General features: G+C 41.8%; 1 protein-coding gene across 2 annotated transcripts in view; it reads right to left on the bottom strand.

Moving 5' to 3' along the window:
• The window catches only part of IGF2BP2 (insulin like growth factor 2 mRNA binding protein 2), a 1,316,273-nt gene that overhangs the window by 1,110,407 nt on the left and 191,382 nt on the right, over window positions 1–14,484 (bottom strand). The window lies entirely within an intron of this gene.

Genomic DNA, 14,484 nt, shown 5'->3' with positions numbered 1-14,484 from the left:
CCAACTTACTGCTATACATAGCCTCTATGAAGGGGAACCGCTTGATGAAACATGCACACCACGCCAAAAATGCCTACGAGGAAACAGTTTGCGGTCTTCGAAACAAACAGTGCCCCTCATGAGAGGATATTAACATTAGCAAAAATTGTCTGGGTGTCTGGTGATTTTTACTAAAAGCAAACAGTTATTTACACAGTTCAAAAATAAAAACAGATGATGAAGGAATGAAGGAATGTTGCGGTTAACTCTGTTGCAAAACTCTGTCTTCTTCTGTACATTACTGTATGGCAGCCAGCCATCTTTGATCGTTTGTTAAAAAGAAATAGTAAAACATGAAGCACAATCTTTAAGGAGGGTTTTCTGCTGTGCCAACGCCTAACACAACCAACAAGATTTCTAATATTCAAAATGTTCTATGGATCGCAAAACCTGGGTTTCAAAATATTTAAACTGGCACCTTGTTACATCAAAAGGACCAAATATATTGGCATAATTTTCATTGGATTTGCGATAAGGTTTGTGATATTCACTTCATCGATTAAATTAATGGCAATTCAAAGTTGCTAGGTTTGCTAACTCTCTTTACCAGCAACTAATACAGAAGCAGTTCGAAAATATGGTTCCTGTTTATTTTGCCTTTGCGATCATTTAGACAAGTATCGTGGTGCCATCACTGTTGTTAAGGTCGCAAAAAACATTTTCCAGATGAAGGCCGCTTTTTCCACTCGCTTAGTACATTGACTGACTCAGCGACACAACCTCACCACCTGGCTGTGTGAGGTAATCGTTGTCGTTTTGGCATATGTCATGTCGATTGGTTAAGGGGAGGGTGGCAAATTAGAGAAGCCTCAAAAAATAGTATTGATATGGGTTTGTTTTGAACCAAAATACCTTAGAGAAGCTTAACCTCGCTACATCAACTTAAAAAGCACAGATCCCCTACTAGAGTGTAGTGACTGCAATTATATTTTTGTTTAGTTACCAGAGATGGAAGTGTTTTCTTGGTCGTTTTTTGGCCCAGGTATACTCATTTTTTTCTACAGGGGAATGCCAGTACACGATTTGTATTAAAAGTAATTTGTGTAACTCACCATTAAAAAAAAGAAAGAAAAAAAAATCATACGATTCTCAATTATAAACAATGTCTTTGCAATTGTCATACATTTTTCAAAGGGGCATATTCTGAGCAGGCATAGAGAGCACGTGCATTCGTGCTCCTAGGACATCCATCCGGCTGATCCATTCCAATATTCTTTCCAGAAATTGATTGATGGGGCTAGAATGAGACATCTGGGCTAATTCCGTGTGATCGTGAACAGGCACTGCTGGACAACTGGAAGGGCCAAATATAAGTAGTGTGACACTGACTTACTCCCCAAAAGAGAGGTGGTCCCGCTGGCACAGTTTGCAGAAAATGGAGAACTTCACAGTTGAGGTTGACATGGATGTGGGAAAATCGAGCGCCTGTGGCTGCGAGTCATGCTAGAAACCCTTTACATCAGATAAGTTAATGTTTGAGTGGCCTCTGGGAGGGTGTGCTCTGATGGGAAGCATAGGATACTAGGCATGAGGGTGGCCGTTAAGCCATAGTGGTGGCTGTTGCAAGGTTTCATTCAAGGTGCCACTGTTGGCAGATATTACAGCTGTTGAAGTGACATCCAGACCTGAAATGAAGTGTGGAGGAGGACTGGACAGGCCATGATGGCTGCCAGTGGACTGTCCTGGTGTAGCAGATATCGGGTTTGATAACAATTACTCTACCTGCACAAATCTGCCACCTGGAGCTGGAAGGGTTTCAGCAAGGGCCTCGATATGCATCAATTAGGCTGACTTGGTGGCAATGTCAATCTGGTGTCACATTTTGGAAGTAAGAAATCTGGGAATTAATCAAGGAGATTGCAGAAGGAATCAGGGCCTCCCCTTTTGGAAACGGGGGGGGTTGGGGGTGGAGGAGGGGCAGACTGGCCAGGTGAACTCTCTTCCTGCTGTTGGGTCGCAAACTTTTGAGGTTTATTCAAAATTCAGCATGTGGCTTTCCTTCCCGGTTCATTAGAAATGTTTACCATGTACAGCGCTTTTAATAGGTTCAAAAAGATAACGCCTATTTTCACACTATCTCCTATCTCTACCATCAGGGGATATATACATTTGTATTGATTCTAAAAGACATAGGACCACAAATGAAAAGAACAAATCCTGGTATCCTATGGGAACAGTTGAATCTCTCTAATTGATGTTCCTGTACTTATATCTTGAACTAATAGATCTAGTACAACACAACTCATCCAAAAATATAATTTATTATAAATATACTGAATTTTTCAGACCCTAAACTAGCACGACAGTTGATTATATTCAATACATGTAGATTGCCAATTTTCATAAAAATCCAAACTCAAGTAAATACATAGACACAAAATAGCAGCATATCACAACATCACAAAGCAAATGTGTCACAAAAAACATATATTCCGGACATGTAACATGTTTCAGTTCTCTATGCCCTTGTGGCTGAACTTTCTTCAGGGGAAACAATTCTTAATCTTTTAAAATTCCTTCAACATCATGCTGTAGGGGTCCTAAGAACATCCACCAAAGGATGACTTAAAAGCCTGTAAAACAAAAAGGTGACAGACCTTCAGTTCCCAGAAGTACCATAAAGTACACACATTACTACCTTCACCACCTGGAAAGGACAAAGGCCTAAGCAGTGAGAAGAAACTGCCACCCGTGACCATGACAGAAAAATCAAGCCTCTAGAGAATCACCCTTGAAATGAAAAACAATTTCAGAAGAAAAGAGCCGTTAATTGCCACTTCATATAATGCGATACATCAATTAGTAAGTTCACCTGGCCACTTTAATAGAGGTCGTATCCATCGAATGGGTGCATAAGTCACCAGAGGAATTAAAGAAAGTGGAAACCACAGACAGAACACAATCTCAAAGTCACATCTAAAATCATACATAACTCAAAATCCTAGATACCCGAGTGATCTCCAAAAAATTGTGGACTCTCAGAAGTGTGTATTTCAATACATCACTTTTTTCATCATAATATTCATGGGCCTTCTTCACCACCTGGATAAGGGTCCAAGATGCAATGATCTATATGGAAATAGGCACATCACTGGTCACCCATACAATGAATAAAATCATTGTACATGACTTACTTTCAGTTTAATGTAAGAAATACCTGTTGTGCACCGTAAATTGGAATCCCAAAGGTATGGTGTTGAAAAAGATGGTGCCAGCTTAAAACTCCATTGTTTATAAAGCACTATCTGAAATGACACAACGTGCCCCATTTAGTTGTCAAGAAAAAGAGGGGGGGGGATTACTGGCATAAATATACTTGCAGGTGTTGCACAATATCACGGATTCACATCCACCTACGTGCCACATTGCACAATGGTATGCTGCCATACATTCTATTTACATTGACTTAAACGCGGTCATAAGAAATTTCTCACGTCATGCTGCATAGCATCGAAAAGCACTTACAACAAGCCGCGTATCAACACGCGTATAAACTGTTTCAGAAACCACATTGGCATAGAAGTGAGTGCAATGCAAAAGCCGGGCTCTAAACCTAAAGTTAATATACCATCTCTCAACAAACCGCGGCGGCGCCGTAACACACAAGGACCCTGATGACACTTACCGTTAGTAAAGTGTATCGCCGACTGCATCGGTAGAGAAACACGTGCGAGTAGCGAGCGCGAGCAATGGGGGGAGCCTCAAGCTTCCTGAATAAACAATGGCCAGCGGTATAGAAAGAGGTCTGTGACCATGGAGGAAACAGAGTCAAGTACAGCGCCATATTCGATGCAACAATGGCGGTGCTGTAACAGTGTGAAGTACACTGTAAACAAATGTGACGCCCTACAGTGCTCAACATTGAAGGAATCTCACCAGCATCTTATAGAGAAATATTAAATATTTCAGAAATGTACAAACTAATTCTTCTTCGAATAAATTTCCAAAAATATTTTCATTTCATAGAGCATAATCAAATATTCATTCATTGGTATGGCAACATATTTGATACAAAAAAGAGAGGAGTGACAACAGTTGAAACTCTAAACAAGTACAAGAGTGATAATCTATCCTATGACCAATTCTCATTCAAATTAATTTTCAAAAAATATATTTTTTCATTTCACAATGCATAGCCACATATTCATTCATTGGTATGTCGAAATGTTTGATACAAGACAAGAGTTGAGATTCTAAACAGATCTAAGGGACAAAAGCCGTTCACATAGGGCCCCCCATATTTTTGAAGTTTACATACTGGTTAGGGAGGTAATTGCAACCAAGCCATCTCAAAGATGAACTTGGTGGCAGTCCACACTCTCATTAAGGCCCACAATATGGCTTTGTAGTTTAGAAATCAATTTCTGTTCAAAGTTTTACAGCTTCTGGTCAATTTCATTTTTACTGTTACCTTCAATTCTTTTTAAAATCACCCAGCTGAAGTTAGTATAATCATTTTCCTAGTCTACAAAATGTTTTACCATCGGGGCGGTCAGAACCTTATTTTTGATACAGATGCGATGTTCAATCAAACAAATCCAACATTTTCTATTTGGTTTACCAATGTAATGTAACCCACATGGGCATGTGATCATATAGACAACATTCTGTGTATTGCAGTTGGTCATTCCACTCATGTTCCAAAAGACATCAGGATTGATCTGTACTGACTTGGTTGCTTTTGTGAATTCGCACATAACACATTGGCCACAAGGAAAATGTCCTATAACCGAAGGTAAACCCCACAGAGTAGTTTGTTTCACAGGTGCACTTGGTTTTATAGTTACATCATTTCTGATAAGGATATTTCACAAGTTATGACTCTTCTTGTAGGCCACCAAAGGGGGTAGTATATCTTTATTGTTATATACTTTTTTACACGTTTTACTGATAATGGTCTTGATTTTATATGACAAATTGGAAAAAGTATTAACAAAGACTGTCCCCACTTCTCTTCGTTCTTCGTCTATTTTTTCAAGTAGAGCCTCCCTGTTGTTGTTATAGGACCTTTTTGAAGAGGTTTTTACCAATTTGGCCCGATAGCCCTTGGCTAACAGTTTTTGAGAAGGGACATTAGCACTTTAACTAAAATCTTCTTTAAAGCTGATATTTTGTTTTAACCTTAGGAGCTGTCCGAAAGGTAAATTAGATTTCAGATGGTTGGCATGATGGCTGTTAAAGTGTAGGCATTGTTATCAGTCTTCTTACTAAAAGGTTTCACTTTTAGGACCCCCTAATGAGGAAATATAGTGATGTCCAAAATGTTGATTTGTTGTTCTTCTATTACCCGAGTGAATTTTAGAAACCTGTTTTGTTGGTTCAGCCAATTGACAAAATCAATCGCCAGTTCCATTGATCCGTCCCATATTATAGGGACATCATCTATGTACATCAACCATTTTCTCAAAAACTGTACGGATTATCTGTGGAATAGATCACACTTCTCTCAAAGAATTCCACATATAGTACCATGTACAGCGCTCCATGGCTTCCCAAATTGGATCATGCTTCATAAATCACATACATACATTTTCCCAAGCCTCCTGCTGTGAAGAGGGGTATTTAGAGCAAATAAGATGTTTGGTGAAAAACTCTGAAGGTGCGCTTTTCACAGCAGACTGATAACTTCACCCGGTTGATTGCTAAGCAACAAGTGGAATTTGCTCCAGAGGTGCAGGAAGGCGAATATGGCAATGCAGCGATTTACAAAACTTGCAGATGTTTAAAAGAATCATGGGAAAAAGAGTTTTGTTTGTGACCAGGTCTGATACAGTCGATGTACATGTAACCAGGTAGAAGTTGGATTACAGACATAGATGGAGTTGCTACTTTAGAGAGCACAAGAGCAGATGGTTAACCTAAAGTGGTGCAACACATAGAATGTTGAGTGGAGGATGCCGAAGGACTGTCCTGTCGATGCAACAGTTCATGGTTGGGCCGCCGGATAGGGAGGAGGAGCACTTCAAACAATTCCTAGAAAGGTATATAATGGACACACACTGCTCTAAAAGCTTTTCACTATAAAGAGGGCACACAGTTATTGTAACTAGGCATACACATTACAGTCTGCCTCGTTCTGCAGTTGCTAAATTAATAAGCGTAAGGGACAGAAACACTATTTAATATTGTTAGATATTTGGACAATACAAGAACTTGATCAACAAAGACACACTGATGCCTGTAGGCATGCTATGTTAACAAGTATTTATACTGTGCAGGTCACCACCATAGTGGTCTTACCGCAATTAGCCTCGTTTAATATACATGTGGAAGATGCTTAAGAATTGCTTTCAAGTTTTCCATGTGAGTAACATGCCATTTTGCATGAACTCATGTTCTGCAATTCAGGGGCTGAGGTTGGGGGAAGAAAGGACCCAAGCGTGTTTGTTGGGTACATTTTTCCAGGAAGGATTTGATACAACTCCACACAGTGCCGCAGATTCCCAAATTGAACAGCTTCTCAAGTAGAATTTGGAGGTAGACGATATTGGATGCCGTCGATCGATTAAGCAGGATCAAGGTGGCCGTTTCATCCTTATCCACTTCAGTACAGTACTGCGCAGAGGCGGGAAGCGTAACTGAACACTATCAAGTATGTTCTTCACTTTACAACCACACAGCTTAATGCATTATAATCAATACATGTTTTTAAATCAAAACAACTGTGTGGTAACTCTGTTCCAGAGGAGAGCAGTCCTTTCACAGCAAAAACATGTTGCGATTATTTGAAGTCTTCAAACAAAAGGAACCCTGGGTTCTGATGTCCGAACTTGGAAGTGCCCATTTTTTCATATATTTTATTTAATATGACCAGAGTACTAACCTTTGTTAGCATAATGATAGCAACAAGTGTGCATTCTGACCAGTGATGGTGAAAGTCACAAAATTAACAAAAAAATACACTGAATATTAGGAACCCAATGCAAAGTTCTAGTATATTGCAATACATCAAATCATAAGTTATTAAGCTAAGCTGATGAAGTAAAAGCAATACAACAAATCAATGACAGTTAAATTACATTAAATTTATATACTGTAATGTGTATCAAACTGAAATATATGAACTAAAATTAAATGCAATTCCAGGTTAGTTTACGTTAAAGCAAATTATACCACATTGCCCATTTTCCTTCTCACAATCCAAACAGTACTCTGAGACAGACAACACTTCAAGTGATATTGGGTGCCTGTACCTGTCTCGAGCCGCAGCTGCATGCGCCAGTTTTCACCATCAGGGTGAGTCCTTTCATTTAAGCTTAGTTTTGGCAAAAACAATTAAATATATGAAATATCAAAAAAATCATGAAATATCAAAGAATTCAATCCCATTGTCGAAGTCCAAAGGGGTTTGGTATGTCAAGCAGGTGCATAATTTGCCCAGGGCTGTCAGTAAATGCAGGATTTGGAACAGGGTCTTTCTGGCTTTCATGGCACTTTTGAGTGAAGGTTCTCGTATATGTTATTCTTGAAACGAAAGACCTACCACCCTCTATCTTGAATATTGCCAAAGAACTTCTTTCAGATTTGGAAGCTAGGGTGAGGTATGGCTCCAAGGGTGAACTGTTCACCTTTTTCATCCATGCGAAGGTTTTGTCAAGGGTGCATTCTCGTACCACTACTGTTTAATTTGTACATCAATTCTTGATGAGTACCATGTGGATATGGGAACGTTCCTAGGGTAGGTGATCACAACTGCAACTCCTATAGACTGATGATGCAGTGCTATTTGCTCCCACCCCGAAAAATACAACAGATTTTGATGGATTACTATGCTATGAAAAATGTACGGATTGTAAAGGTGGTGTTGGATTGTGCTTTAATGACTAGGAGTATTGTGTCTCTGCTGGGTAAATAAATGTATGCACTCTACTTATTGACAAGATTTGGGAATGAAAAAGCTGCCACTTAAATCAGTGGTAGCGAGCAGTGGTAGTAAATTGTGTGCATGTCATCTGCATAAAGAAGAAAATCTGTTGCATTTTATGTTGTTTTGTCCATTTTATTTCATACTCTGATAGAGAACTTTAATTTCTGCTCTTAAGCGTGCATGTTTTTGGACAGTGTCGTCCTGTTTTGATACATCTACAGCTGATTTCTGATGAGTTGGTTTGTTTTGCCGATTTATGCTTTTATAGTAAGGAAGTTCCACTGATCTTGATGTTCTATTGTGTTCCTTGTCTGTGTATTTGCAATTTGTTTCAGCAGCTTCTACGGACACAGGCGATTGTTTTATCCAAAATAAAGTGAAATTTGAATGTCTTAAATATGGAAATTACTACATGAATGTATTTTATTCATCTTTTGACAGGATTGCCAAGTTTAATGTGTTCAGTTCACCAAAATTGAATCCAATATGGGAATGCTTTAGTGGACATAGAGTGGTACCTTTTTCTGTGGAATCCCCAGGGAAATCCTCTGTTGCAGCTGAATAATTTCCCGACTTTTTCTCCCCCTTTTTCCTGCCTCTCTTTGTTATTTCCCACTTTCCGCAGCAGAGTAATGTGCAGTGGGCAGGCTTAACTGTCATTGTGTGATCGTCAATGCAGGCATGTATAAGCAGCACATTGTAATTGCTCTTTTCCCAAGCTTCAACTGGTGTGGTCTCTGTGAGAAGGATAGAGCACTAGGAAGGGTGCATCCACTGCCTGAGATAGCTGTGGCTGAGGAAATTGGGACTGGGCCTGCAGGTCATGTTGTCCAACCCCATTATGGTGGTAATGGGGTATTAAGGACGTACACAATGTGCCACTGGAACTGCTATGCAGGACCCTACCCTTTTCAGACAAGCACTCCCCTATTAAAAACACTTATTAAGGTAGGAGTGTTTACCTCCAAAAGTACCTCTTTGCCCATCAAAGGTATGTACGGTGCCATACAAATGTTTAATAGACACTACCATCTTAAATTCCTTGGCAGATGTGAACCACGGCAATCCTTATGCACAGCGAGGCCAGAATTATTGGCAGAAGGATGCTATATAAGACCACTTACCAAGTCATAAAATAAGCAGTGTTGCATAGCAAGTTACTATGCAATTCTGTAGATGTGCCAATTAAATTGCCACTTGTGTAGCAAAGCTAGCTATTCAAGTTACCCTGTTCAATGAAATCACCACCCACCCTGCATTCTGCTCTTGCCTTTAGGGCTCTCTCTACTCTCTTTTCTCTGCAAGTTCAAAGGGGCTAATAGAGAAAGTGGGCACTAGCAATCCTCTCCTCCACTCTTAAGTGCCAAAAGCCTTTGTGGGGGTGCTAGGCAAGATTGTATTTTCTTTTTCAAATGATTGCACACCAGAAGTAATCGGGAGGATACTTCGATTAAACTAACTAAATCCTGTCTGGCAAAGACATGCATATGTTAACTTTATCTGTTTTTAAAGACATTCATGCATTTCCATTCTTAAAAATGTATGCTGTTACATAATGCATAATTACAGTATAGCTACAGTAAAACACTGCATTGTCTCCATGCTTTCCGGTAAAGTTTAGGGTTGTGTATCTAAATCTCATAGTGTCAACTATATTTCATTTTGCTGTGAAAGAGGACTACTTTTGAAAATGTACATGACCAAATTCTCTTGATGTCAAGCCTCATTCTGTAACCTGCTGGTTGCATACATGTGTGCAACTGGTGCTCAACCCATGAGCTGATGCCATACTCCTTGACATTCCATCTTATAAACCTGTTGCTTCATACAAGCAAACCTGAAAGTGAGATGGCCGCAAACTACTCCACCTAGTTTGCCCAGTTCACTGCCTGCTACGCCATCCACTCCGATTAGTCTCTTACTTTCTTTCCTCTTACATAATGAATACACAAAGCCAACAAGATGTTAACGGGAAATAGTGGTCATCCAGTCTGTACATCTACAGATGTACTGCAATACCATGCACAGTAGGTAGCCTCCAGAGTGCGCTTTGCTATCTGATTACGATTGCATTTTATATCAGCATCTGTGTGAGAGAACTGGCCAAACTGTTTCCAGAGCCTTTTTATCATATCTATTTATGTATGTGCCCAGTCATTCAGCTAACATTTAAAAGACACAAAGGCTTGCAAAGTCCTTTTGGCCAGTTGTATAATCTACTAGATTTTATGAAGGGCGAGTACCATTTGCAGGGGATGTTTGAAACCTTTATTGAACATTTAGTTTGTTTGCAGTAAGTATGAAATAAAGGTTTCACTGTGCATGGCTGGCCTCTGGGTGGCAGCAGTCTGTCAAACATAAAATGGGTTTGTGGTAACATGCAACATTTTAAGAAAGCGCATTCAAATTTGTTGTCATCCTATGCCATGGGTTGAGTGCATTTCTCTTAGGACGAGTAGGTAAGTTGCTCGACCTGCAGGTGTAGTGGAAATGTAAAGAATCTGCAAGGCCCAATTAATCTCTTACTTTAGTGGTAGACAAAACTGCTGAATTGTTGCTCATTTTATGTATCGGGTACAAATAACTTCTGGTGATATTAAAACTATTAATACAATATTGCTAATCAAGTGGGTTGGTTTGCTGATAAAGAAAGATTTTAATTAGCAAACTCTGCTAATCAATTTTTGAAAACAAATTTATGCCATGCCTTGCTTACCTTGAAGCAAGGGTTTGGGACACCTTCCACAACACAAGCCTGCCTAAACGTGGCGTCACTTGAACACCTTTACCTGCATGTATGGAGATTGAATAGCCTGCATTAAATGAGAGTTTATTAGCACAACTTTGTGGAACATTGAGATACGGGTCACCATGCAGATCTTTCTCCCACTGTGCCTGCTGAGAGGTACAAAGAAGGAGCAAGCTTAAGTAAAAAAAAAGACCCAGATGTCGTAGGTGGCGGATTACGAAATCATCCAAGTAAAGTGTCACAACTCTGCTAAGCGGTCTTCTCACAAAAGGTCCTGCAGGTCCCCGAGTTCTAGAGAGGTATCCCAATTTGAATAGGATCAGTTAGTTAACAGCATAGGCACAGGAGTCATTTACACCAGCACTGGCAGGCTCTGCGGGGCCATTGCTTATGGTTCCCTTCATGTCGGGAACAGAGATCCTTCCCTCATTGTTAGTGGAACTTGCATGTTCCAGGACGGCTCTGTGGCCGCATCTGGACTTCCTTAACCCTCATAGCTCCCAGAGATTTGGGACTTGTTCCAACCTTGCGGCTAGCATGTTACCGATTGCTTGCCTTGGCATAAAGCCAGCTGCAAAGTATTGCAAAGGAATGAACTAAGGGTGGCATAACCATGGCTCCTTGTCTTTGGCAAGGCATTAAGCTTGAGATGCATTCACTCAAGATGATCTGTCCTTGAAGGTCACTCCACTACTTTGTTGAAACGGGTCCATCAGAATCTCAGACAAGACGATATATTAATTACTAAACAGTTCTTAAACAGCAATCAGTTGTTTTATGGGTAGGAAATTTATTCAGTCTTCTCTGTTAAATCCCGCTTGAAAGACAGCAAGACTGTCTTTTGGATCCAAAGAAATACACCTTACTTTACAAACGTGTATCCTTGTTTGATTTGATGCATGAAGCACCAAATCATGGGCATCAGCAATTCCTTCAGGGGCTAGCATAGCTGGCAAGCAGCATCTATGTAGAATACAGGGAACCATGACGCAGGTTTAATGAATACCCTTGCGTATTTGCTATTTCTGGTGTCCACGTTATTTGGCGGTCAACTGGAACATCAACTACAGAGTTCATTTTAATTTTCATCGGAAGGGAAAATCCGTCAAAACAGTGACATTCTCAGGTCATATATTTTATCAGACCAAACATGTGTTATGTTAGGTCAGGGTTGAATATAGTGCAAACCTTACTCAGAAGCCGCAGAGCAATGCATCAAAGATGGTACATAAGAGTAGTGATTCCATAGGGGCAAGCAAAGGGTTTTGGCCATGCGGTACTTTTATTTCGTGTTTGGCTGTACCAGAAAATATGGGGTTTCAGCAAGAAACCGCTTCAGTAGGCTACCCACCTGTGCAAAGTGTAATAATGCTCAGTGAGTTTCCCTGCAAGTTTAGTTTTTTTGCTGGATATCTGTTGGGAGTCTGTCATAATGGCGCGTGTTGTGAGGTCACTGTGGGTCTTGGTGGAACGTTGGTGGCGAGGTGACGGTTGGCAGTTAGAGATGGAGTTGACTCGAAGGGGTGTGGGGAGCACGGTGGCTGGCGTCCTATCTGTCTCATTTGTCTTCCCCTGGAAGTGCTGAACTAAGGACAATAAAACAGGAAATATTTATCCTACAGCGGACGTCTTTGCTTCAATTACGTCACTGGCGACAAGGATTTGTAAATGACCATACGGGTGCCATTGCTGCTGTGGGGGGGGGCGATGCAGCTTGCCGGACACCACCCCCCCTGGTGTTGTTCCCCACACCCCAGACCTTTTGGCTTGGCTCTGCCACACAGCCAAGTGGCACTGCAGTTCACTCGATAGGCCGGTGTACTGCCCATGTTGCTAAGGGGCGGGGAGGCAACGCTGAATAGCAGTTGGGTCCTGATTCATTGAGGGGAAAACCTTTGTCAAGGTGCGTCAGTGTTGCCGTGGAGTTGCTGAGGAGCACAGAGGGGCCGTATTGTCAAGAGCGGCTCAATATTTGTTCCGGAAGTTAGTTTGCTCCGGTGAGTTCTGGGACTTGCAGTACGGAGGACAGTCCCAGTCAGGCGTGCACACCCATTTGCATGAACTGTGAGGGAGTTCACAGTGCACAGTGCCTGACGTTGGTCTTGTCGGCTATGGAGGGCATTGTTAATTCCAATGGAGGTCATGGCCGGTCTGGTGCGTACGGTAACTGGCACATGTGCAGTGAGGAGAGCAATACAGTGAAAGGGTGCCGGTGTAATGGAGGTGATGGTCACTGGCCTGTGCACTGTTTGGAGAGCAGGATGGCGGGAAAGTGCCGGCACAGAGGAGGTGTTGTCCGTGGTCTTTGGGATCGTGAGAGTCATGTTCATCGGTGCCTCAGGTCTCAGGTGTAGCCAAGATAGTTGTTTCTGGAGCAGTCGAGACTACGCTTTGGAGTGGCTCAAGGATCCCGGCGGACTCGCTGTTCAAAGTGACTTATAAAGTGACTTTGGGGAGGTAGGTGTTTGGGCCTGTGGTGATGTTTGATTGCGGGTGTGTGTGTTTATGTTTGTGTGTGGCCCGTTTGTTTAGGAGTTAGGCGCATCGGTCCCGGGTCTGGGGGGTGTTAGTTGTGGTGGCTGTTGTCGTGTTGGATGGTATGTATATGTGGTAGCCGCGGGTGTTAGGTCCTGAATCTATAAAAGTCATACTGTATGCATTGTTTTGTTTTCTTTTCAGGTTTAGGGGAGGTCGGGCAAGGACTGGACCTGAACTTTGGATGGGTATGTGACTGTTTTCTGGTCTGGGGTGCCAAAATTTGGGACACATTTTTAACGCATTTTTGGGCTTCATTAAGGAGCCGTGGTGGCCGAGGATTCAGTCGGCGCCAGTGCTTCCGGAGGGGAAACAGACTGGGGAGCGGTGGAAGAGTTCTTGGGGTTTGTTAAACATTAAGGACTTGTTTTTCTTACAGAATTAATGAACTTTCCGGGTATGAGAGAGATGTGTTCAGGGCAATTTTGGGCATGTGGTCAAGGGTTGGGGGTTCTCGACCATATAGATTGCATTGAGGATTGGGTTCAATCCATCCGTGTGTAGGTGTGTTCTGCAGCAGTTGTTGGGTGATGTAGGAATGCTCATCAATACGAGGTTGGCTGCATGTTGTGATTGGTTGGTGCAGGGATGTACCACTTCATGGTGGTGGGTGGCACTGGTGGTGGCCACTCAAGGGATTTTGTTTTGTGCATTGGCATATGTTTTGCAAGTTAGTAATTGTTGCTAATGTGTTTGCAATTAAAGGTGTTTTTTTGTGGCTACAACTATGGTAGGCGGATCTTCTACTGTGGTGTTTTAGTGGTGTTACAATGGCTGAAGGGTTGCCATTTTCAGGTGCTAGGGCTTAGTAGCAATTTTTTGTTGTTGAAATTGTCATTGTGTCACGCTCACCTGATTCCCACCGAGGCGCAGGTCTGGCTTCGAGTGCTGATGCTTCTTCAATGGTGAAGCGCAGGACTCTGAAGATGGACTCTCTGGCTCGCAGGAATATTCCCCTGTGCGTGAAAAGGGAGTATTACCTACTGACGGAATAATACTCACGCCTCCCACTCCCTTCCAACCCTCCACGATACCCTTCCTCGATTCCCCGTGAAGTCTCGCCTTAGGGTCTGGAAGGATGAGTTCTCCATCCTGCTTCGGATGGAGGGGCGCGTTGAAATCCAGTTACTTCACTGGATTGAGGTTTGATGGGAGTTCAAATAAGCTTGACTATTCAGGTAAGGCGCTGTAAGAGTTCTGTAGCAAGTTCAAAAGTTCAAGCTTAATAATAATGTTCATTGTCTTATTGCAGCAAGCGCTAACGCTTATGTCTTTTTCCCCTTAGGGGCCGGGG

This window comes from Ambystoma mexicanum, chromosome 9, assembly GCF_040938575.1.
Source record: "Ambystoma mexicanum isolate Mex_15411 chromosome 9, UKY_AmexF1_1, whole genome shotgun sequence".
NCBI lineage: Eukaryota > Metazoa > Chordata > Amphibia > Caudata > Ambystomatidae > Ambystoma > Ambystoma mexicanum.
This window is presented reverse-complemented; position numbering and strand designations above follow the sequence as displayed.